Here is a 27,236-nt window from a genome sequence, read left to right as displayed (position 1 = left end):
GAAAATCTACGGTCAGGTGGGTGAGACACAAATATCTGAACATGTCCCCAAGTGACTTTTTTTTTTCCAAAAGGTGAACTTGCAACAGGCCACGATACCACATTTCTGCACATTGGTTAAACTCTTTCAGCCTGTTCTTTGAAAAAAAAAGAAAACAAATAAAATGAGACTATTTAGTACCTGTAAATCGGCATCTTAAGGAGTCTGCCATGCAGGGAAAGGAATGCTTGATGACTGTAATTTGGAACTAAAGTCAATCATTTATCTGCTTTAGTATCCTTTTCCTAAAGATCATAGAATTCTTTGCCTAAATACCAGAAGTCCATCTGTAATGTTAGCATTGAAATTAAAAATATAGACTTTTTTTTAGCCAGAGCCATTATTAGTTATGTTATTAGTCACACTATCATTTCTATCTCCTATGTGCAGAAAAGAAGTCCTATAGCAACCACAGTAGCCGTGGTTACATGGGCAAAATATCTTGATCGGATCAATGGTCGGGTTAAAATTCACCCGTGCACATGGGCACAGAAAACCTTTTTCCGATTAGAACAAACGTTCCCATGGCACTTTCGGTCGGAGTGAATAATTTGGGCATGCGCAGTAGTGTAAAAAATCCCCGGATGAGGAAGTAGGTCCCGTTCTAAACAAACAGCTGCCACAGACATTTATTTTATGCAGCAGCTCGGTAATATACGAGACGATCTTCCAAACGTGCTTTTATTAATGTCATGAATATTTTGAAGCGCCTGTTCGCTCATCGTTTTATTTAATCCGTGTCGTCAGTGCTTTTTTGTGGAAGGACGGTGAGCTGGAAGAAGGCTTAGGACAGGCTAACACGGGCTAACATCATGATTAGCCTGATGGACGCAAAATCCAGGACCATGCGAGAAACCCTGCAATCTGCAGCTTGGCTGCACGTACATATGTGGGAATAACATCAGCCTTTGTTTTGTCGGGACACAACTGGAAACACAAATCCACGTGATTGTTTGAACCGTTTCTAAGGACTGAGCGACATTTCTTTCTGCTCTGAAAAGTTCACACACAGACCGCCCCAAAGCCGTGTGTGCTGGCGGCTCTCCTGAGTCCTTCAGCCGCTAACCCAGAGCGGCGGGACGGCTCAAAGTCTGAATTCTCCCACACATAACAAAATAACAAAACGCACACGTAAAAAAGCATCCTCCCTCCGCTCAGACACAAAGTTATTAATCCAGCTCCTCTGCCCACTCGGGTGCCAGTGGACCGAGTGAGCGTCGGGGGACACGAAGCGCTCCTTCCCCCCATCTCCTTCGTGAGGGGTGAAAGAGAGGGGAGAGCCAGCGGGGCGAGAGCGGAGCGGCGCTTTTCACGGGGCGTCCGCAGAGCAGCTGGTCGGTCCCGCATGCGCTCCAAAGCTTTCTCTCAGCGAAACACCGTCTATGCATGACATAAACCAGAGCAGTAGTAACACACGATCAGAATGACCGTTGACATGCTCCACGATCGGACAAACGATCGGTATAACCCACCTATCTTGATCGGAAAGAAATTCTGATCCGAACGAGTCTGACCGGGGCAGAGTATTCCGAACAGGGTGTTTACATGACTCATTTTCTTTCCGATCTGGCATTCTTTCTGATTACTTTTGCCCATGTAAACGCGGGAAGTGTCATTCTCAAAAACCCTCTGACTGTTGTTGAGTTACACCAACCCAGCCCCCCCAAATGACTGTGACAACCGACCATGTGAGGAGACAGCTGGAAAAAATTAACCAACGGAAGGCTCCTGGCCCAGACGGCATCAGCCCCAGGATATTGAAGTCCTGTGCCGCCCAGCTTTCCACTGTTTTCCAGCACCTCTTTAACCTGAGCCTCAGTCAGATGAAGGTGCCGGACACCTGGAAAACAGCATGTCTGGTTCCTGTCCCCAAGAAGGCTGCACCCTCTGGACCTAGTGATTACCGCCCTGTTGCCCTCACGTCCCATGCAGCTAAAGTTCTGGAAAGGATTTTGTTGTCCCACCTGAGACCTTTGGTGAAACCATCTCTGGACCCACTTCAGTTTGCCTACCAGCCACGATTGGGGGTGGAGGATGCTGTTATTCACCTGCTGCAACGTGCTCACTCTCACCTGGATGGAGGGGGGGACACTGTGAGGGTCACATTCTTTGATTTCTCCAGTGCGTTCAACACCATCCAGCCCTGGTTACTGGGTGAGAAGCTGCAGCGGATGGGTGTGGGCGGCGCCTTAGTCTCCTGGATCATTGATTACTTGTCATACAGGCCGCAGTTTGTCCGGCTGGGCGGTGTCCTGTCTGACGTGGTGACAAGCAGTGTGGGGGCCCCACAGGGAACTGTGCTCTCTCCCTTCCTGTTCACTTTATACACCAGTGACTTCCAGTACAACTCAGAGTCTTGCCATCTTCAGAAGTTCTCTGATGACTCTGCTGTTGTTGGCTGCATTAATGGTGGGCGGGAGGAGGAGTACAGGGATCTTGTGGATGAATTTGTGAGATGGTCTGGAGAAAACAACCTGCAGCTGAATGTGGAAAAGACCAGAGAGATGGTGATGGACTTCAGGAAGAAACCACCAGCTTCCCAGCCTCTCAGCATCCTTGGCAGAGAGGTGGCAGAGGTAGAGGAGTACAAGTACTTGGGAGTTACCATCGACAACAGACTGAGCTGGAAGAGCAACAGCACTGCTGCGTATAAGAAGGCCAGCAACAGACTCCATTTCCTGAGGAGGCTGAGGTCCTTCAACGTGTGCAGCAAGATGCTTGAAATATTCTACCAGTCTGTTGTGGCCAGCACTCTGTTCTTCTCGGTGGTCTGCTGGGGGGGCAGCATATCTGCTAGGGACAGCAATAGACTGAACAAACTGATCCGAAGAGCTGGCTCTGTAATTGGTTGCAAAATGGACACGTTTGAATCTGTGATGGAGAGGAGGACTTTAAATAAACTGGTATCCATCATGGATAATCCAGAGCATCCCCTCCATCCTGTACTGGACGGTCAGCGGAGTTCCTTCTCCAACAGACTAAGGCAGCTTCGCTGTCACACAAACCGCTTCAGGAGATCTTTCATTCCTCACTCCATTGGACTCTATAACTTTTCATCCATGTGCAATAGATAAAGTCATTTATGGTCCGTCTATTTTCTCTCTCCTGATGTGGCATGCAACACGACTGTGCTAATTCACTGATGTTTCTTTCCGATTGATTGTTTTGGTTCTCTGTCATCTATTGTGTGTAAGTTTGTATCTTGAGCCTAACGCCGACGCTGCAACAACTGAATTTCCCAAGCTGGGATCAATAAAGTATCTTTATCTTATCTTATCTATAGAGGATGACCGAAGGTATCATTCATGGTGTTGAGCTAATGGATCATCCCTCTTAGGAGATTCCTCTCTAGAATATTTGTTTTGCACACTGTTATCTTATTTAAATGATAAATGTTGTAATGACTTCTTCATAAATGACCTCTACTGTAGGCCCATGTGGTCTGTTCGTAGGCATGGTTAGACTACCGGCCAAATTTGGCAAAAAAATATATATTCAGAGAGTCAAAGACAAATGTAGACACTTTCAAAAATGTGTTTGTAATCTTTTTAATAACACCAGTGTTAAAAGTCTAAAAGACTGCAAAAACTTGTTAAAAAGTAGGAGTTGGATTAAATGCAGTTACGCAACACTTGCATTCGTCTAGTTCTCTACTTACATGAAGTTCACATAGATGTGGACCCCTAGATTGGAAAAACCTGCGTTATGAGATAACATTAACCATGATAGCACTACTTCAGGCAATATCTGTTAGTAAAGTTCTCAGTGGTCTTTTAATATAATAATGCCGTTTTTTGTTAAAATTCCCAAAACCTGTGTCAATTTCTAGGACATAGTTTCTGCAGAGCGCCAGAAGTTCATTAGAAATTCACCTCTGAGTTGTGGTCAAGACTGTTGACGTACAGCAACCTTACTGAGAGCTTTCTGTTTACACTCTCTCCCTTTAGCTTACAGCCCCTCACAACCCCAACCTAACATTAGCGGTGCAACAAAAATGGAAGGTACAATCAGAGCTATCCAGCAGTTTAGATCCAGATTCCAGCTCCATCAGGAAGACAAAGACCTTCATGGATCTATTTGTCTGCATGTGGATGCATCAGAATGAAGCAGAGCAGGGAGCTTGCCGTTGTAAGTTCTAAATCACACCTACAAGCTTTTTCCAACTGCATTTTGCCGTCTGCTCCTGATTCACATTGATTTGAAAAATAAAGATGACCTGAAGAAGAACTGCACCCCGGACCCTTCAATACGTTGAAGATAATGAACAGAAATGAAGACAGCTGTGGAGTATTAACAACCTGAACCAGGTATGACAGTGACAGGACTCAAAGAACACGACCAAAACCAACAAATAGGACTGAAAAAGTGCACTTAAGCTCATAGTCCTCATCCTGACTGTGACTAGATTTTTTTTTAACCTTTTTTATCATTTTTCTTTTTACAGTTCTGTTGTCCATGCACTGGAGATCTTAGTCATACTCTTTTTAAAGAAAAGAAGCTAGTATTTAAGAAGCTATATATATATGCAGTCATCATGGCGTCATGAATTCCAGCATTTTAACAGAAACCCACAGATTTTTACTGGCTTCTATGAATTTCTTAAAGTTTTTTTTTTACATTCTGACCTTTCTGTGAACTTTTCTATAATTTTCTCTCTTGGGAAGATGGCCATCTTAACATGATTGGACGGGCGCTTCTCGTTGGAATATGACAGAAATAGAGCAATAACTTTTCCCAGAAGACTGTGCAATAATGTTTGCAGCTGTAACATGCTTGATGGTGATAACACACATTTAAAATCGTGGTCCAGCAAACGCCGGGACCTCAGCTGTTCCAGAGCAACATGTGCCGCTGATCAAATTAGCAGCATTGATTTGGAACATCTGCAAGATAAATAACCTCTTCATTAGAAGCTCTAAGTAGCCAATCTATTTTTGCATTTTACTTAATTTGACTTTAAAATATCATCCGACTGCACAGTATATTGAAGGTAGTTGTTCACTTGTATCAGTTATAGGATTGGAGATTCCCAGCAGTATCAGTGTGGGATTTGATCCCCAAACACTGTTTGGTCCTTGCATAATGTTGTATTTTGAAGTCAGGTTGTACCTTTTTGGTTTTTTTTTTCCCCCTCTTTGGATGTTTCTCCTATCTTTTCATTTTAAATCGGTTTTAGTTGCAGGTTCTTCCTCTTGCAGCTCGTCTGCACTGCATTGTACTTGTGGAACTCCTCTTGTCTTTTTTGAACTCCTGTTTTGTTCAGGTGTAAGGTCCTTTATTGCTTTAGTGTAGATCAAGTTCAGGATCATATAAAAGTGGTAGATGGCAGGGGTGCGACAGATCACAAAAGTCAAGGTTTGGATCAAAATCAAAATAACAATATACATATACATGTATATATATTTAATAACAAATACCGATTCACACAACCTTAATTACTCTGTTCATCAGTAACTTTGTCCCAGCTGGGTCCCAGCTACTTTGAATCTGAGTCCCTTCTTGAGGGCAGAAGGGGTGGGGTGGAGCTATTAAAGATCTATTTGGAGTACTGAACTGACTCACCCGACACCGGGTCCACAGAGTCCATTCCAACAGGTTGTTTTGGAAGTCTTTGGTAATTGAGGCTAGTTTGACAATTAACTAACACATAGAAAATCTCAGGTGGTCTTGTCACATTCATTTACATTATTTAGTTCAAAAGTCTGACTAAAATTCTAAGCAATAAAAAGCATTAACAATGGAGAATATAAGGGGTTTTTCGTATTTCCGTATTTTTGAGCAGCGCTTCTTTAAGGACATTTATGCGGACTGGAGCCTTAGATGGGTTACCATGACACTAACTGCTTTGTGACTTATGGTTGAAGGAGATGAGGTTAATTTCAGGTGTAAAAAATATCACAACTAGTTATTCTTTACTTTTATAAATGAAGTAAAATTAATGATGTATGATGATTATGAGTAATGATACTACTTTTAAACAAAGTAAAACATTCTGGATAAATTTGTACCATTTTGGAAAATAAGAACATCACCGTTATGAATACAAAGATTCATTCAGAGGAAAATGGGGAAAATAGTAATTCAATAAAGTTCATAGTTCATTGGTGAAAATATTGCTAGCCATTTTTATTGTGCCAGTAATGTTAGGTTGGGCTTGTAAGCTAGTGGGAGAGTGTGTAAACAGATAGCACTCAGTTATGAGTGACGGAAAGGGAGCGAGTTTACTCCACGCCAACAGTCCACGCCACAACTTAGATGTGATTTCGAATGAACTCCTGCCGCTCTGCAGAAACTATCTTCTACAAAACGACACAGGTTTTTTTTACAATAGATCCCATATTTGCAGGGAATGTGTATGTGGATCATTAGCAGCAGAGCTAGATATATGGGACAGATCCGTTCTCTAGATCTGTTCTATCAATGGGAGTTTCTTCGTCAAAACAACTTACAGGTTTATTTGTTTAACTCGCGGCTTCATTCCACTCGCCTTAAGCGAGCAGCTCAGAGGCATTTACTGCAGGTAATTGCTGATGATAATCAAATTCCCATTAAAGAGCAGGAAGTGCTCGTGCCAGTCTTCTAAGCAAGCAGGGCCGGTGGTCAGCTGCCCCTTCACCACAAAAAGCTTTCCTGAATAATTACTGCAGAACAGCTACACTCAGAGCTCTCACCAGCATCTCTGCCAAAGCGCTTCTCCCCCTGTTTTCTGTAATCACTGTCAGTCCCTTCCTAGTTGGTTAAAACTGCAATGTTGTTGTGGAGTTTCGCTTTTGCAAGACACTGGCTATAATCTCAATTTGTTCTTTAAATAAACACCTCAGCCTTTGTGGTTAGGCTAATCCCCCAACACCCAAAAACTTGTTATTAAATGTCTGAGGGTACAGAGCCCTGTATGAGAACATAAAAAAGATTCTTGTTCCCTCAAGATAACATTTTATCTGCACAAATTAATATTTTGTGTGCACACAAATTGCTTTTTTAGCAATTTATTAGCATTTTGTGGGCACAAGTTAGCATTTTATGCGCAAATTAGCATTTTGTAGACAAACTTAGTGATTTGTGCGCACAAATTTCTTTTTTGTAGTCATAATTTAGCATTTTATTAGCATTTTGTGCACACAAATTAACATTTCGTCAGCGCAAATTAGCATTTTGTGGGCACAAATTAGCATTTTGTGCACACAATTAGCTTTTTTTGTAATCACAAATAAGCATTTTATTAGCATTTTGAGCACAAAAAATTGTACTTTGTGCCCACAAGTTAGTATTTTGTCTGCATAAATTGTTATTTTGAAATCACAAATGAGCATTTTATTCACACAACTTAGTATTTTGTGTCCACAAGTGAGGATTTTTGTGAGCACAAGTTAGCATTCCTTGCGCACAAATGAGGATATATTGTGCAAAAATGCTAACTAATACTAATGTAAGAAAACGTATTACTTTATAAATGTCATGTCCATAGCTCCGTGCAAAGGAGAATAAACAAAGCAAACTAAATATCCATCTAAATTATAATTATTGTGACTCATCAATTTCAAACAGCCTGTCTTTTATTTTTTCCTTCAATTGAAGTTTTTTTTCCATCTCTAACCAGCCAGGCAGAGCTAGAGAGCAGCGCCTGGGGCCAGCAGAGCTAGCTACGCTGTCCACCGGGCTGGCTAGCATAGCGAGCTAGCCCACTGAGTGTCCACTTAAGCCAATGTGGGCAAACACAGGTGGGGCCGCCACGGAAACTGCGGACAAAAACCCATTCGGGCCCCATATTTTCTGCCTACTTTTAAATCGGGGCCCACTTGACCTTGCAGTCTGGGTAAAGACAAAGATTTTTTCGCTCACATTATCGTTTAAACGCCCTGTTTCATCCTCCTGTATCAATTGTCATTCACCATTGAGTAGAACTCTTTTTAAAACAAATTTTTGTTTGGATTAGAGGAGGTTAAATACCAGGACGTACAGCGCCTTTTTATTCCAGCAGTGTTTGAAAGAATTGCCATGTTCCTACTGTTAAGTGACACCAGTCAGCTATGCTCCAATCGGCTGAAACCAATCTATACAGCGTCCACTCCCTCAAGACACTCGGGAAGCTCACTTAAAGACATCAATACAGCAGGAAATGAGACACAGAGTGATGGCTTCGAAGACTTAGATGTTAGATGGCTGACTGAGATGCCCTCACATCTTATTTAAGGTTCTGCTGCTCAATAGAACACTGCATAAAGTCCCTCCTCTCTTGTTACAGATAAAACTTCAAGCTTTGCAGGACGTCAGTCAAACACCAGCAAAATTGCATAAGCAAGGGCAGCTTTATGAACATTATGTATGCTGGAAACGGCAACATTGTCAGAGGAAACAAGCAGATGAAAGGGTGACTCAGCTGCCTCACAGAGTACAATATATGATTTTAATAAACTCACAATAAAATATGTAAGTCAAGCAGAAACGTAGCTTGTAACCACATTTTGATGCTTGTTAGGTTGCATCCATTTTTAGAACTTGCTGCAGAATCAGTTGCTGAAGCTAATCCACCTTGGGTGAAGGCAATTACACTCTGAACAGGTCGCACACGCTCACATGCACACCCAGGGGTAATTTAAAGACACCAATCAACCAATGAAGCATGGTTTTGGACTGTGGGAGGTCCTGGAGAAAACCCACGAATGCACGAGGAGAACATGCAAGCCCCACATACAAAGAAAGCAATTGGAAGCTGTGTGGCAAGAGCACTAGCCGCTACACCGTTGTGCAGCCCCTTTCAGGTTCCTCTGATCTAATGAAGTGAAAAAGGTTTTTTAGAAAAAACGGAAACTTTTGCTAACCTTGGATTTGAGGCTGGAACGTTTAGCACCTAATAATCAAAGTGTTCTCATTGATGTGCAATTCACCAGTAAAGAAAAGATTACATGTGGCGTTCCAGACAGATTATATTACTTTGATTTAGTACACAGTACAAAATAATAATTTTTAAACCTATAAGCCTTTACCTTTTTAAATTGTGTTGTACCTGTATTTTAATTTAATAGGATATTTTCCTCTATGTCCTCTGTTTGTTATCCATCCGTCCATCTAGCTCTATCTCCTGTCACTTTCTCACATCCACAGACTAAGGAACTGCAATATGCGCTAAATCCATTACTTCAGTCAAACCATCCATCCATCTTTTGAACCCGCTAAATCCCTTCTGGGTCATGGGGTTGCTGGAGCCAATCCAGCTACTACTGGGTGAAGGAGAAGAGCAAAACACACATGCACACCTAGAGACACTTTAGAGACACCAATGAACTATGAAACAGGGTTTTTGGCTGTGGGAGGAAGCCAGAGTGCCTAGAGAAAACCCACGTATACACAAGGATAACGTACAAACTCCACACAGGAAGAGTCCGGTTTTTGAACCAGGAGCTTTTTGCTATAAGAGTGCCAACCACTAAAACTGTTTTGAATGGTGTTAACTTTTGGACCTCAGGTCTGTAATAATCCGTTCTATTCACATCTCAAACATTTTTCTTAAAGTTTACACCTGAACTATCACAGAATAAAATTCTTTTTTTTTTAATCATTATATAATAAAGATAATAACAATGACTGGCTGAAAGAAACCAGCATTGACGTTGACTTTTGCTTCCCCATGGAGCCAACATCCACACCAAGATGGATTGGCTCTGAAAACTGTCAGCATGCTCGGAACAAAAGTCCTTCTGGGAACTCAATTTCCCACCATATTGTTTAAGCAGCTTTTTCATTCCGCGCTCTCAGCTTAGGACGGTCAGAGGAACATCAGGAGGATTAAACCTTGTGCCGAATATTCCGATAACTGTTCCACTGCTTCCTCCAGCATTGTGTCAATCAAACGTCAGTTAAATAGTTGTTTTTTTTCCCATCACACACACACAACCCCTACTACATTGGCACCTTAAACAAGCAAATGTGGTACAAATCAGCAAACATAGGGGCACCAGGGGGAGGCAGGGGACTTCCAGACTTTCAAAATAACAGTTATAAAAAGCTCTATACTCCCATATCTGCGAAACATAATGGAAAAGGTTTGTCAGTAACCTCCATCTCCCCACTATTGTCACAATCCCACTCACTTCTCCTGTCACTTCAGCTGAAATGTTAGCTTGAAATCCATACATCCATGTCTTTTTGGACAGACAGCGTCGTTCTGGTGAACCTCTGAGGTGCGGCAGCGACAATGCGAATATGCAGCTGTGGCATCTGAGATAAAAGAAAAGCCAGTGTGAGCAGTAAATTCTGCTTTGTCAGATCGATAAGATCCATAATTGCTTCTTTTGCACATTCAGTCCCGAGTTCCTGCAGTGCGCAGCTGTCAATGCTTGGGTTGTTCTCCACAAACTCCCCTCTCACTCCGTCCATTATTCACACACACAAAAATGATACAAAGATTAAATCCAAATTTAATAAAAATGTTTACTTCAAATACACAAAGGAACTGTTTTTTAACCGTTAAAGTCCCACTCCGATCATCTTTTGATCTATTTTCAAAGTGTTCCCAGTGGGTTTTTTTAATCATGATTTAGCCGTTTTTGGCATAGATAAAAAGCCTGTATCGTTTTCTTGGATGTAGTTTCGGCAGAGCAGCAGGAGTTCATCAGAAATTTGCCTCTATATTGTGGGCAGGATTGTTGGCAAAGAATAAGGCTTTTCCCCCACTTCCCATTATCCCTTTGTTTACACTCTCTCCCACTAGCTTACAGCTCCTCACTACGTCAACCTAACATTAACGGTGCAACAAAAATGGTGAGCAAAATTAAAGCCATTCAGTTTTGATCCAGATTCCAGTTCAGACGAGGGAAACAAAGACGTTCATGGATCCATTCGTCTGCTAGTGGATGCATACGTCACAGCTACAAGCGCTTTTCAAATGATATTCTTTCCTCTTCTCCGGATTCCCAAGGAATGACTAATGATAGAAATGCAATTTCTATCTGAGTTTTCCTAATATATGTCCTCCGTTGTCAGAGAAATGCTACAAAAACATGTTTTAAAAAACACACACAGAATTTTACACATCCTTCTGTTGCTTTAGAAGATAGTTCCAGCATCAAAATGATACCATCTTCAGTACCACCTGTGTCTGACATCCACCACTTCTAGCCAGGTGGCATTGGAAAGTCTAACCCTTGCCTGGTTTTTGTGCTGATCTGCATAATGTCTGATGGATCCTTTCATGCTCTGCTGCCTCCTCACCTCCAAGCAAAGATGCTGCTGACTGTGAGCTCTCTGGAGGAGCCTCTGATGTGGCAGCCTTTGCTCTCCAGCTACTGCTGGGCCTCTGGTGGGAATGAGGGTGGAAAGTGATGATGATGTGTTAACAGAGAGAAAGAGACTCTAATGCACAAGGCAGGTCTGCATGAGCAGGTATGCAGCAGGTGGTGTCAAACAGATTTGGTGTCACAGTCGCGCTCCATGCTAAGCTCCAGAGTTTTAAAGCTATAACAGCTCCATAAAGCCACATTGTTCCCTATATTTTTTGATGTCCTGTGCTGGTGACAATGCACATTTCAAACAGGTATGTGTGGAGGACTTTGTTCTTTTGAAATAACGTTTGGGATTTCACTGATTTCTTTTTTCTTTAACAGAAGACATACTATAAATCCACTTCAGAAAGGTGTTGTTTGACAGGATTATGATGCCAGCAGCTTGCAGGCGGGCTGCTGCCTTTTTTTCCCCGTGCCAGGGGCATCATTAAACCTGCCTCAAAGACAAATGTCAGATCTTCATCTTTATCCAACATCCAGAGGCGTCTTTACCAACCCAAAGAGTTTAGAGTGGCACTGGGGGGAAATGAGAAACAAAACTTCTCAAACAAACTAAATCCAATATGAAATTCATTCCACAGAGTAAACGGCACAATAATCAGATGTAGTTTCAAACACACCGGCTCATTTACTGTGAAAATCTGTTTGCCCCCTTTTGGATTTCCTGTTTGTGCGTCCATTTGTCTCACTCCAATCATCAGACAAATTTAAATAGACATTTAAATACTAGACAAAGATAACAAGCAAACATAAAATACATATTTGAAATTGTGTTTTTTCATTAGAGGAATAGAATTAATCCAAATCTATTTGGCTCTGTATATACATACATTTATTGCTCTATTCCATCTATGGAAATCTGACTTTATTATATTTAGCTGCACCCTAATCTGAATACCGAATACCTGATCTCATTCAAAGATGACTTACAGCCAAACCGAGTAATCCTAGAGTACAAGCAGATCTCTACATCCTCAAGAGGTCTGCAGTGATCCAAAGACATTCAGAAACATTTTAAGATGGACTCCAATAAAAGTGGGGTTTTCAACTGTACGTATAAAATGTATAAAGAAAACTGAGCTCAAAATTGCATTTCTGAGTATTTCATTTTTCAACTCATTGTGCATCAGAAGTAGACAAACAAAAAGTCTGAAAAAGATTGTAGGTGTGACATAAAAGGTATCGGCGGACTGCAAGCTCCCTAATACGATCCATTCTGATGCATCCACTTTTAGACCACTAGATCCATGTGTGAGAGTGTCTAAAAAGATGGGTGATGGGAAGTGGTGGCGGGCTTGATCCGTGCTCACCGCTTGGAGGTGAATTTCTAATGAACTCCTGCAGCTCTGTAGAAACTATTTCCTAGAAAACCAAACAGGTTTTTGTTATTGATATTGTCCAAAAACTGCATAATCATAATGAAAAGATCACTGGGAACCATTTTTATCATGGATCAAGGGATTATTGGAGTGGAACCTTGACTAACAATGACCAATCAACCTGAAACTGGTTCCAGTCGCTACAAGAGAAAAACCTGGAACATTAGAGAACCTCCCCAGGAGTGGGTCGCTAACAGAAACGTTTTAAAAGGATGGACTCCACAACAACATCTAAAAAACATACTGGTCTCATTTTCCTCTGTCAGCATCTATAATTCCACCATAAGGAAAAGTGGGGAAGATGACACTGATAGTAGGGATTCAAAGCCTAAGACCAAGTAAAAAGGGCTAAAAAGACAAAAGCTAGTGCAGAACCAACCCTGGTCCTCAAGCAACACAACCTGGACCGTTTTCCAGCTTTTCTTGGACTAATTGATGCTGACTGCCTAATTTACGTCTGTTCAACGATTAGAAATGGAAATCACTTAAAGAGCTTCCTCTTTCGGCTTCTCCCATCAGGGGTCGCCACAGCGAACAAGTCGCATGGTATATTTGGCAATGTTTTACGCCGGATGCCCTTCCTGACGCAACCTTCTCAAACCGGGCTTGGAACCGGCACAAAGGTAGAGAAGGGAACAGGGAGCAGCCCGGAGTCGAACTCTGGTTTCATGGATGGAAGGCGCCGCAAACCAGCACGAGCTAAACCAGCTCCCCTGGAAATCACTTAAAGAGCAACTCCAATTATCTTTTGATCTGTTTTCAAAGTATTCCCAGTGGTCTTTTTGTTATGATTATACTGTTTTTAGCCCAAATTTAAAAAAAAAAAAAATTACGTTTTCCAGGACTTAGTTTCTGCAGAGCAGCAGGAGTTCATTAGAAATTCACCTCTCAGTTGTTAGCAGGAATTGTTGGCGCAGAGTAAGCCTTGCTCCACTTCCCATCACCCATCTGTTTATGCTCTCTATTTGTCTACAAGTGGTTGCATCAGAGCAGGGAGCTGGAGACCTGCCCAGCATATTTTCTGTCACAAATAGATTCTTTTCAAACTGCTTTAAATTCTGGTCTTGATTACCATCAACTTGAATACAGAAATGCTCAGTGATGCAATTGTACAATACATTTTGTTTTACATATGTCCACCATGATCAGAAAAAAACACATGTTATAAACACCATTTTTGTTTGAGTGACTCTTTAAATCAACCGGCTGTGTAGCTCGTTAGCATCATAGTAGGAGGTTTAGGGACTGTCATCTGGACTCATTTTTTTAAAGTTAGAAGACGTTTCACCTCTTATCCAAGAGGCTTTATCGATTCTGAATTAGCTGGTAAAAGAGCTGGTATATATGCACTCATGGAGGAGGAGTCAGACCTGAAGCTAATGGGTTTCTGGTCGTTAAGAGTCTTTTGTCCTCAGCTGGGGGTTGGGGAGCCAGTGACTCCCTCCCCACACTGGTCATCTCTTTCAGCTGTCAACGACCCAGGTGGAACTGCTTCGGTTGGTTTGGGTTTCAGAACACTGCCGTAGATGAATGGAAGAATAAACCTGAGACCACCATTCTTATTAAGAGAATGTTTATCTTTCTTGAGAAAAGACGGCTTCTTTCACTCCTCACCCAAACCATCCTTTCTCTCTGGCTAGAATTTGGACTTCACTGTCCTCGAACGAGTGGTTTGTGGCCTTCAGGTGGAGTATGCACTACAGACTCAGGTCCACTTGGGTTGGCTCTGCGATGTTGGTAAAGCCGCTTGTGTAGAGGTTGTTTGGTTTCTCCTATATAGTGTTCATTGCAGTTCTCTTTGCCGTGGATAGAGTTCACAACATTACTCTGTTTGTAGCTGGGAATTTTGTCCTTTGGATGAACCAGTTTTTGTCTGAGAGTATTAACTGGTTTGAGATGAACTGGGATGTTTTGTTGTCTGAAAATCCTTTTTAGTAAAGAAGCAACATGCAAACTCCACACACAAAGGTCCCATTAACGTGATTGTTTCAGGTCCCCATGCCAGGACTTGAACAAGGGTAAGAGTGCTAACCACTGCGCGACTGTGCAGCCTTTCTAAAATATTTAAAAATTAACTAAAGCATCACACCTAGGTGGAGGTAGTGTGATGGTCTGGGACTGCTTTGCTGCTTCCGAACCTTAAAGACTCGATCTGCTAAAAAGAACCATAAATTCTGCTGTCTGACAAAAAGTCCTGAAAGAGCAAATCCTCTATCTTTCATAACTTTGAGCTGAAGTGCATCTTAAATTTATTAGATAAGCTTTATGCTGATTTTAAGTAAAAAAAAAAATCGTTTCCCAAAGTTTTCTAAAACTGCTGCTTCTGACTATCTCTCTACTTTTATATGGTTTATTATTTCCCATAACCTGCAACTCCTGCCTATTTAGGTTGTCTTGAACATATATCTGCTTGCAATAAAGCTACGTGCAGCCCGTGTTATTCCCGTTTTAATGTCCTGCCCACCACCGTGAATGAGAACAGGGTTTATTTAACAGCACAGCAGCATCAGTAAATATGGAGCTCCGCAACGCGCTGTTCCCCCCAAAAAAACAAATAATCCCATAAATACATGTTAAAGAGCCACTTCAAACCAGCATGGCGGGAGGTCGTTTCACAGGAATGCGATTAATTCAGTGCTCATATTTTGAAACACAGCTTTTAACATGTTATAAAACCCAACTACCACCCAATTTAAACAGTAAAAAGTCAGCAATATGTTCAGATTTAGGGCTCTCACAATAGGGTCTGTAAATTGCTAATCCTTTATATTTTCTTTCGTAATTTTATGTGACTGCAGCTAAATTGAAATCAAATCGCATTTTTTTTTATAAAGCATTTTGTGTCTTCGAGGACTTTTTTGCAGGCTTGTGTGAGGCTGTTGGAGAATGCAGGGGCCTCAGATATGTGACAAGACAAACAACGTTAAAAGAAGGGGGCTCAGGTTGAGTCTGATTACAGATGTCACCACACTGTCAGCTTAGCACATTCAAGGACAAGACAGCTCACAGCAGAACAACAGTTTTACAGAAGCTGTCAAGGTTACACCAAGAAAGGCACCAACTATTAAAAATAAAAAAAACCTTAGCCTGCTGTGGCACACCGTATTGAAATCACACAGCCTGCACATGAAACAGGTTGAAGGTGGGAAAAGTAAACATGCGATCCTGCATTAACCGCATCATGCTTCACTGTTTTTTCATCCCGTGGTGGCACATCCTCTCCTCTCCGGCCCATGCAGCGCAACTTTTGCAATTGCCACAGTTGCTGGCATGGTCCTGTGAACATGCTTTTTTCATGTTCGGCACGATGTCAGGGGCTGTTACAAGAGGATAGCTTTAATAGCTCTGTATTAATGCCTCTGGACTGAAATCATCCTGACCAGCCTACACAGCTGAAGCCTTTCAACAATTGCGGTGGCTGTCTGATCAGTGCTGGAATCACTATGTTTATAATTGTGATGACATAATAATGACATCCGTATGTAAATGCAGCATTCCCCTGAAGATGGCAGAAATTCAAAGCAGTTTTCAGCACAGCTAAATTACTAAATATAAAAAATCCCAGGGTTTCTACCTTAGAATCCTTTCCTCTGCACTCAGCGAACAGAAGAGGAAGAAAAGCAGCTGTATGTAGCAGGGAGACGGTGCGCGGGGCTGTCCTAGTTTGAAAAGCCACCCACGGATTGTAGCAGTGTACCTGCACATTCTATTCTGTCATGTGTGTGTGCACAGACTGTCTTTGAAGGAGAAATGTACACGCCACATGGTTGTCAGCAGTGTACCTAATGTATCTGGAATACTATCAAGTTAAAACTCAAGGATATTTAGGAATGAAAGCGTTCATGCATCCCCCCTGATGACATGTGTTCAATCACCAACAAGAGGTGAACTTACAGTATTGTAGGAAAGACTGCAGCTGCACAAAGCAGAAACCAGCATTCTGGACATGTGACTGCGCAAACTCAAGTCTGGAAAACACAAAAAGGAAAAGCCGTCGTTAATGCACGCCGTCTGCATGAGCCGTGTAGCATGATGTCACATGACAAGACAGGAATGTCCGAAGCTTTCAGAATGTCAGCACACGCCACGCTTGTGTAACGCGCTCATCATCAACAAGGACGTCATGGACAGAGACAAAAACAATGGCTGAAACACACACCCGTCTGACACATTTAGAGGTTCTGAACTCGCTTTTATACTTTGAATATTCACTAAATCTTGCTAATGGGACAAAAAAATTACAAAATAAAAGCATAAGATCAAAATTATATTTAAGAAAACAGAACATTTACCAAAAATATGCAAACTGCAGACTTTATATCACTCAAAACATTCATTTTAAAAAAATACACAAAAACATCTCTAAATTAGATGGAAAACTGTAAATATCTAAATTAAAAAGTACTACAGAGTACTTCAAGAGAATTTGTCTTTTTTGATAGGCTTTTGTATTAAAACATTCAAATAGAATAAACAATTTAAAATAAATGTTGCGTATTTTTTAAATCTAGATGATCACAAACTTTCCTAACCTCTTCAGTTACAGACACAACCTGAAAAGCACAATTGAGACTAAATCAAATCTTCTGAGCTGTTTTTGACAAAAAAAACAGCTACGACAAGAAACATGCTGCTGTTTCAAATACTTTTAAAAATCTGTTTTAGTTCAAGCATAAAGAAATGTTAGTATGTGTGAAGCTGGAATCAGGATTTTAAAAAATCTAATAAAAGTGATTCTGCCAATAATCGTGTGAGCGTGACTGGAGCAGAACAGTGCTGAGCAGCTTGAAAAGCAGAGTAATGAGCACGGAAACACACAGCTCCACGGCCGCCCCGCCCCTCTTTTCTCTTGACTGGTTAATGACTGAATGATTTTACAGAAGCAGTTTTCAGTGGGTGTTTTTGACAGTTGAAGGCGGAGAGTTGATTCTGAAGTTAGTCTCAGTGCTACCTGGCTCTCTTCTGCACTTGGTTCATTTCAAAAGCTAATCACGAAAGGGTTGCCGGGCCAAACTTGTTCATAATTACTGCTTATTTTAATGAAAACAGTTTAAACACATCGATATCATCCTAAACAATAGCCTAAAACCACACAAAAATCCAGTAACATGCACAATTGTTTCATCTAAAAAGGTTTAGACGCTGCTTTAAAGATAAAATATGAACAAGTTTCTATCATTTGCAAAACATAGAAGGGAAAATAAATGACTGAAACTGTTTATTGAATGTTAAAACTTTGGCACAATTCATTAAAATGCGCGTAAGAAATTTAGAAAAAAAAATACATTTGCATTGCATTTAAATGTAGAACTATGGAAAATAATGATGACTACCATCAAACCATCTTCTATACCCAATTCTTTCTGCTCAGGGTCATAGCGTTGCTGGAGCCTATCCAGCTGCTGTTGGGCAGAGATGTGGCACACGCTGAACAGTTTATTCATCCATCACAGGGCCACACAAAGACAAACAACCACACCAAGGCTACCATTTAACCCATGAAACAGGATTTTGGACTGGGAGAAGAAAACCCAGAGAAAGCTTACACATACAAAAGAAGAAGATGCAAACTCCACGCTGAAAGGTCCCAGTCGGGATTCAAACCAGCGCCCTCTCACTGTGAGGCACTAGTGCTAACCGCTACCCCACTGTGCAGCTCATGATAACTAATAACAGGTTTTTTTGTGGAGCGCAGTACACGTACATGTATTTCACATACAGTGGAATAAATGTGCAGCTGTAGGTCTGTTTAGATCTGCCAGGACTAATCGTTTTTGTCTTTGTATTTAAAACAGTCAGAACACAGAGCTGTTATACTAAACACTGTGTGGACAATGATTTTACAGGAAGGACAACTATAGAGGACAAACCATCAGCGTTACTGGCAATTATGTATCACAATGGTAACAGATTTACACTAATGGTGCTTTTGTGATTGGTTAATAAGGTGCACATGTTTAAAAAAAAGAAAAAGAAAAAAGAAGAAGCCAATCAGAAAGGGGATTGATTCTCCACCTCCCAGCAGCCCCACACACCCACTAAAACTGCATCATGTAATAAGCCGTGGAGAGCAGCGGACGGAGCATCGAGGCGTGTTTACGCTCTCAACAGCAGGATTTTACGCTGCAGTTCACTGTTCACACGCTCACGAGTCTGCTTGTAGAACCGCTTGTAGAACGCAGAATTGAGCAGCGTTCTGTGCACGCGCAGGAGCAGGAGTTTATAAGAAAGAGGACAGTTCTGGTCATCTGGAAAAAGAAATCTAATTACGCCCACTCAATGAAGGACATTACAAGCTGCCACCACATTTTGTGTGTTTGCTACACAAACTTGTTGGATTCACACAAGGCTCTTTTCGTCACACAGCATCATGAATTGTCATGTAGAATTTAGGTCATCTGTATAAAACTTTAATCAGTCTGCACTCTTTGCTTTCTCTGGTTCAGACTGACTATCTGGCATCAGTGAACCAAGAGCTGGAGTTTGGGGATTTTAGATCAGTGGAGGCCACGGACCAATTTAATGTCAGACAATATTTTCACGCATTGACCTGTACAAGACTGAAGGGGGCGCCACATTTTTTTGTCTAGATTCAGATTTCCCATTACAGTCCCCATCCAATGAAAATCATGTTTGTTGAGTTTTTGACATGTGTGGCATTTTCCTTATGAAAGCAAACAAATGTAATTAATAATTGTTTCATTTTTGCATTTCTGAGTAATTCTCCTTTAAAATTGCGGTCAATCAAACTGTCGCAAAGATGCTTGGTTTCATTTAATGAGCCGTAGTGATGTCACAACAGCACAGGAGCGCATCAATCAATCAATCAATGCAGAGGCAACCAAATAAAATCAGAAACAATATGCTACAATAAAGAAACAATAAAAGACTAAAATGAACAAGCTGACCCACTAAATCTGCTCACTGGAGTTAAAAGCCTGACTAAAAAGATGAGTTTTAGTCAGGCTAAAAGCACAAGCTCCCTGATCTGCCCCGTCCAGCATTCACAAGCTCAAGTAGACAGAAGAGAAGTTGGCACATTGCTGCATTCCAAGCACGTGTTTTAAGTGCATCCAAGTCTGGATGTAGTTGTTAAAATTAAACTTAAAGTTAAAGTCCCAAACGTGTTCTCAGATATTGTGTTCTGTCTCTGACCAGGTTTGAAGGCTTGTTGCCCCACCATAACCAGTGAGGGTAAAATATAAAAAAATATATAATCAGGGATCCTTTTTTATTATTGCCTCAGTGAAAATAAGAAAAATATCGTAAAGTTCAGGATCTCTGTCTGGCAGTCCGCCAGATGATGGGGATGGCTCCAGCTCCCTCGGCCCTGCGACAGACCAACAGGGTGTACCCGCCTTCGCCCCACAGGAGTGGATACTGTTGAGCGATCTGTTCAGACGGTTAAGATGGCTATCAAATTGGGCTGCGCTGCTGAAATCTCGCTTCTGCCAGACCTTTGCGCCACATCCGCCACTCAAATCGCGCCGCAGGACTTCGGATGTACCATTGACTTAACATTGAAACTGGCCCCCTCTGCCGCGAGAGTGGCGTTCAGTGTGAACGGAACTTAACCCTTGTGCTTAGATGACCCCACCCTTACATTGACGTGTTCTCCCTACCATGACAAAGGTGGATAAAGGTGGAAAGATTTCATGGAATCCATGGACACCAGTAAAGATCACAAATCATTGAAGAAAAAAGGCTCAGCGCACTGTTTAGTGGGTCTAGATGACCCAACTCCCAACATTAAAGTGCCTAGGATAGCACAAGGGTTACATGTGACCCATAATGCTAGACTTAGCCCTTCCTCTGGGTCCGTGTGGCCAAGAAAAAACTTCAGCACTGATTAAAATCTGATTCCTACAGAGTCAGATTAGAAATAAGACGCAAAAAAAATAGATGGTGCTTTGTTTTTCTCTGCGGCCCGGTACCAACTGTCCCATGCAGTAGTACCGGGCAGGAACGTGAGGTTGGGGACCTCAGGTGTAGAGCAGTGAGTCTAATCAGAAATTGGAGTCAACGGACTCCTTAAGTCAGGTACGAATCAAAATCACTCCAGCCTTTCCAAGAAGCAACCATGAAACTATGAATACCCTTCAAGACTGAGACCACTAGAAGGAGAAACAGGGATGAGACTCCAGTAGGAGGAAATCTGGAGATTGCAAAGGTCAGCAGAACTCTGGCTAAGAAATGCAACTGCACACAACTAGAGAAACACACTGTGTGTTACATCACCCCAGAACACAACCTGCTGAGAAATGCTAAACTAGCAGCAGCTCACACTGCTCACACACCTACACACAACCTCTCTGTTTGTTCTCACCTTTTTGTTAATGTTTAAATCATTTTCATCTGCAGGTTTTTTATGTTTATCTCCAATTACAAAAGCAGTTCTGCAAATTTCAGAAGAGTTTGATCAAGTATCCTCAGCACCTTTCTCTATACCTCAGTCATCTGAAAATGTGCTGACTTCAATTTGTTCAGCAGGAAGACTGCAACTGTTGCTCTTTGTGAAGCACGACGCTCAAACGTGGAAATGCCAGTTTGAATAAGCTGAGGAGACAAGACGCACACCACGAGCAGCAGTGGTGGATCAAAATCAGGAATGCACGACATGAGAGCGCCGCTCATGACAACCAAAGGAAAAAAAAAGAAAAATTCTCTTTTTCATTCTGAGATTTCAATCGGCAGACAAAGAAAGAAACAGACGGGGGGAAAGTCCAGAGCATCAGAGAAAACAGTTCATTCAGAACAGATCCTAGTGCCATTTTGGGAGTGAAATACTTGATAGTACATCAGACTAAATTTGTCTAATCACCTAAAATATATCTAAATAAAACTTTTTGCATATTTTGTCAAAAATATCAAGTTAGTCACACACACTTTATGATCTCCATTTATGTCTTGTCTGAGCTGAAGTACAAGGATGCAGAGATGAAAACCTGAACCCACTCGGATCATCTGATGATCTATTGTCAAAGTGTTCCCATTGTTCTTTTAATTGTGATTATGACGTTTTTAGCCCCCCCTAAAAAAAAGAAATTATGTCGTTTTCCAGGACATAGTTTCTGCAGAGCAACAGGAGTTCATTAGAAATTTAACTCCCGGGAGGGCCTGTTGTTAAGAGATCAACAGGGAGCTTGTGGCCTGTCCAGCATATTTTTTTTGTATAACAAAAAGGAGCATTTCTAAAGTGCATCTGCTCCTGATTCACAGCTGTTTAACCCTTGTGCTATCCTATGGGGTCCAGATGACCCAACTCCCAATGTTAAAGTGCCTAGGAAAGCACAAGGGTTACAAAAGTTTCTCTGTTCCTTTTAACACTCGAGGGAGGGGGGATTACCTCCATTGCTTGTATCTTTATACTGACTCCATGTACATTAAAAAAAAAAGATTCTATTGTTTTAAATCATTTAATGTGTTGACACCTTAATCTCCATCTCCTGATTTCTGAAGTCCACAAGCTTCCTCCTTCAGACAGAAGCAGAGCCTACCGCAGTGGCGGTTATTGATGTGGGCGAGGTGGGCGGTGGCCCAGGGCGGCACTTCATAGGGGGCGGCATTTCCCGTGCCTGCAGTGTTACACACAAGGATATCACTAAGTCTAAAAGGAGACTTTCAGCTTTTATTTTGACAAGCCTGCTTCAGCCAACACTCTGCCCTTTTATTTTGTCACATCTTTTTTTTTTTTTTACTTGTCCTGTCCAACAGCTGGGCAGGCAGATGAGAGCTGACGGCCTCTTGTGTTGGACATATTTTACTTTAACAAGAGGGGTTATTAATCTTCAGACAAACCAAAGGTATGTCTGAATAAACCCCTTTTGTAATTGAGGCCAAACTTTATTAATTTCAATCATGTTTGAAAAATCTTTGGTGTTGGACCGGACGGAAAAGGAAAGAAGGGAAGAAGAGAGAGGGATGTTAGAGAGAGAGGGGGGGATAAGAGGGTGATAATAGGAGGGGGGGGGGGGTAAGACAATGAAGCAGCATAAAGCAACAAGTTTACTGGTTGTTTATCATTACGGTAAGGTTCAAATGTAGTACAAAAGGGCGGGGCCTGTCCACACACACACTCAAATGTTATCAACACACCTGCTGGCTGAAAAAATGTCCACATGTCAACATGTACACAAAACCAATAGTGTTCACACCCGCATACTTATGCCTTTAAACCAACTAGTGTGAAATATTTCAGTCATTCAATCATGCAAACTGTTAGTGCAAAGGTGAGCTAACACCTGTGCTCAGGTGAGTGTTTATGTTCTTCTAAAATGGATGGAGGAATGTGAAAAGAAGGAGGGAGAGTGCCCAGCCATCCCCACACCAAGACCCCCGCCGCAGCAGCAGCGGCAGCCGGAACCCCCAACGCCACACGGCAGCAGGCAGGGAACAACCGCCCCCCGGGCGACCCAGTCCGCCACCCAGGCCAGGGCCAGCAGGACCGCCGCGAGGCCCCCAGAACCAGAGAGCAGGGAGGCACGGGGGGAAAGGGAGCGCCGCCCCAGCCCAACCAGGAGAGCAGCCCGGGAGAGCCCAACGCAGGGCCCCACCCGAGAAGGGCGCCCACTGCCCCAGACGAGCAACCCATCACCCCCCAGGAGTTCCGGGCATCCCCCCGCCCCAACCCCAGGTACGAGCCAGGATCCCCCTAGGGAGACCCGCTCCGCACTCCAGGCAGCCACCCACCCGGCCCACGGTTGGTCCAGGGAGGAGCAAGGCAGGGGCCAGCCGGCCCCGTTATTTTTGTTATTTTGTCACATCTGACACTGAACATCGCACCCATGTCTTCATCCTCTCCCCTCTCCACACTTATGGTGCCAAAAATAAAAATAAAAAAAAATAAAAGGATGAAATAACTAAGAGTGAAACAGCCACATGAAAAAGAAATAAGGCAGAAGAAAAACCTGTGCTCAACCCTATTTCCACCGGACCAGAAGGGGAGAGGGAGGAGGGGCGCAGGCAGCGAGGAGCCCAGCCTACAGTAAGCAACACCTGGATCATCGAATGCTGTTGGATCACTCAGCAGCTCATGTTAATAATGTCATTATTTACTAACTATTGTAGATATTTTTTTGACATGTCTTTTCTATCGTTTAGTTGGTGTCAGTATTTGACATAAAGACAGCAGGAAATGCAGGAAAACAGCTGCACTTTATGAGATCCTGAATAAACAATTGATCATTTTTTATGAACGGATGGAGTTTTTGGGGGGGATTTTTACTGTTGGTGTTGCACAAAATTAGGGAAATGCCAAATATTTTTGGAGGAATCCCATTGATGAGTTCCATGATTTAGTTTTATTGTTTTATAAGACCTAAAAATGATATTCACATTAAGTTTTTTTTAGATCCAATCCCTCTGATATGTTTCAAAAACACACACAGGACGTCACACACCAAGAAATTATTGCTAATAATGATGCAGGAGTCCAGCTCTAAAAAATGATAAAAGAGCAAAGAATACGGAATGATATGATTTGTTATTTCTTTTTATTAATATTTCCAGGCTTTGTTTGATTTGTTCTGCAGCGTGTTCATATTTGTATAATTTTGACAGAATATATTCTTATGGAGAGCAAACTATTCTACGTTATTTAAGGTTTAACTTGAGTTATTCTGGATTAATGTTCCTGTTTTTATTAATATTTATGTTCAAAAAGTTCTGTTATAAAGGTTTAAAAGTTTAGCTTTAGTGTGTTCAGTAAATGTTTATATTGTTCGGCCCAAAACCTAAAGCGTGTTTTTAATTTAGGCCCCCAGTGGGACTGAGTTTGACCCCCCTGTAATGCAAGTTTACAAATTCATGCATTTTTTGTGTGAAATGGCTAAATAGAAAATAGGGAACACATAAGGATGTTGTTTAATTTTGGGGGTGGGGCTGGTGAGGTTACTCGCCCAGGGAGTAAGTTGGTGTAGAACCGCCACTGAGCTACCGGCCTTCTCTGTAGCCGATCTGTTAGTAAGAACAGCCCCAACGATTGAGCTTTTTACGTCTCAATTAAAGAACCATTTTGGGTATTTATCACATTAAAGCCCAGGTCCTCTTGTGTTTTTTTATTTATTTTTTTAATTTTTTGGGGGTTGCTTGAATTTATCTTTTTTAAATTATTATTATTATTTTGACAAAAGTTTATTTTTTATTCAAGTTTTTTGTTTATATTTTCAATTTATTAAATCTTTTCTTTTGCCAGGCCGTTTTTTAACTTGATTTTATGCTGTGCAGCACTTTGGGTACTTTTATTTTGAAATTCAATAAATTAAGAGTTTCAAATGTCTTCACTCTGTCTTTTATTGACGCTGATTTAGATGCTGGGAAAAACTAAATGAACATTCACTGTACACCACACTGCTTTTCAAAAAATCAGAAACCATAAATCAGAATCTGTTTACAAAGAAAAAAGGGTTGTGTAACTTTTTTTTAATTCAGAATTTATTTTTCTTTAATTGAAATCTAACTTTTTCTATTCATTACCCAAAAACTTTAATGATGAAAATGAGTTCATAGATGCGTTTGCTGTCATCTGACTACATTTATGAAAACAGCAGTAACTTCTGCTGAATAATGGATGGGCCTGAAAGCCGTTTGGCACAGAGATGAGTGTCTGCAGCTCGTCTGCAAAAAGAAAAAGCTCTAGAAGCTTTTCAAGCAGCAGGGAAAAGCCTTTTTTTCTAAAGAAGTGTTTCAAACCTAAATGTGTTGTGTCAATGCCAAACGCTGGATGAGTGACGAAACATTTGAAGAAGAGAAGACAATAAGTCCAGATCACATGACTCAACTCAACCACAGTTTCTCTCACACAGTAAGGGCTGTGCAGACGGAAATCAAAGCCTTGGACAACAAATAAGAAGGACACGCAGTTAAGATTCAAAACAGAACATAAAGACTGCAGCAGAAATTAGCATGCATTTCTAAGTACAACACTTGCTCTCCTACTAAAACACAGTTATTTTCCCTTTAAGCTGCATAAGACTTTCATCCTAAAACATCCACAAAGAGCAAACACACAAGATCATCACAAAGATTTGACTACAAGACGATCCAACAATAAGGAGGCTTATAATCACTCCTGAAACTGCAGGCGAAATATGGGAATCCCCTTCAATCTTTAACATGTTTAAACAAGATGACAATACTGACTGACATTTAATAAAACGTCTGGATCACATTTCAGGTAATTCATGTCTACATCCCTGTGGGGCCTTTGCAGAGTATTTTTTTGGAGCAAATTTCAATTTAGATATATACTGACAGTAAAAGGAGCTTTAAATATAAAATAAGTGCCATAGCAGACCATGTTGATCCACCTTGTGATTGCAATTTTTTTTAAATAAAAAGTTTTGCTGCCTGGAAATCATCAATAAGGACAAAGGAGAGAAAACCTTGTCTAATTTTGCCTTTAAAAACATGGTTATATACCAACAGCATTTTGCCTGCAGCTCAAACCAGGTCTGAGATCAGTCTTTTATTCTGCAGGCAGACAAAGTCTTCTTATCTTTTACTTTGCACTTTTTTTATGTTTGCTTAATTCTGCTGAATTCACAAGTTTTTGTAAATTGCATTTTTTTGTCCCATGAGGATTTTGTATTACATTGCAATCCTGACATTTTTGACTAAATTATATATATATATGTGTGTGTGTGTGTGTGTGTGCTTATTTTCAGATCGATTCATTTCTGATTCTGTTTATCCTCATCACTTCCAAAGACGATCTCAGCATCTTCATCTCTGTCACAGAGTCGAGGCGATGCTGGAGCCTATCCTTGCTACTTGAGATCAAAAGGCGGGGCGAACCTGGGACACTTCACCGGTTCACACACTACACGCTCCCTCACCTTTAGGGGTCATTTTGGAATCTTGAGGAGTTTTGAGGGAGGAAGCTGGAGTGACCCGAGAAATCAATGCAGACTCCACACAAAAAGGAACCCAGCTGGGATTTGAACCAGAGTGCTAACCACTAACACCATGGTGCAGCCCAAAGCTAAGCTTATGAATTCTCAAAGTAAAAACAAATCTTTTGTGTCTTGTTTGAAAGCAAACCTGCTGTGTGTGAAGCACAGACCCATTACCTCAATCAGCCAAAGAGTTTCCAGCAGACCACAACCCACTGTAGGGAGAGCAGTGACCCCAAATCTCTGCTTCAAGACCAAAAACAAACAGTTCAAATTGATGTTGATCCAATTATTTAAAATCTTGATTATTTTTTATGTAACTGATAAATTGTTCTCCCTGCGACAGACTGGCGATCTGTCCAGGATGTCTCCTTCCTGCCTTCGCCCATGAGTGGCCGGGATAGGCTCCAGCATCCCCGTGACCCCGAAATGGAAAAATGGTTGAAAAGATGAATGACTGAATGAAATTGTTTTTCAATTTACTGAGCAAACATCTATACACATCCTGAAAGTGTTCGAGTCTGCAGACGTTCAGCAGGTTAAGAAGCGTTGTTTAGAACAGCAGATGTAGAAGTCTATACACATGATTTTATTGTTTAACATACACAAATGCTGTCATAATCCAGTCTTGAAAAATGATAACAATA

The 27,236-nt window shown here is 41.5% G+C and overlaps 1 protein-coding gene across 3 annotated transcripts in view; it reads right to left on the bottom strand.

The window, feature by feature from the left end:
• Positions 1–27,236, bottom strand: part of lingo2 (leucine rich repeat and Ig domain containing 2) — a 308,235-nt gene that overhangs the window by 238,346 nt on the left and 42,653 nt on the right. For 2 of the 3 annotated variants that reach the window (XR_013658499.1, XM_023959558.2), the window contains exon 2: positions 16,592–16,665. The exons of the other annotated variant lie outside the window; for it this stretch is intronic. The gene's annotated coding sequence lies outside the window, so the exon portion shown is untranslated. The remainder of the gene's footprint in view (positions 1–16,591; positions 16,666–27,236) is intronic. 3 annotated transcript variants of the gene reach the window in all.

This window comes from Oryzias latipes, chromosome 10 (assembly GCF_053564925.1).
Source record: "Oryzias latipes strain Hd-rR chromosome 10, Olatipes_Hd-rR_3.1".
Taxonomy (NCBI): domain Eukaryota; kingdom Metazoa; phylum Chordata; class Actinopteri; order Beloniformes; family Adrianichthyidae; genus Oryzias; species Oryzias latipes.
Note: the sequence above shows the minus strand (reverse complement) of the source record. Positions and strands in the feature narration are given on the sequence as shown.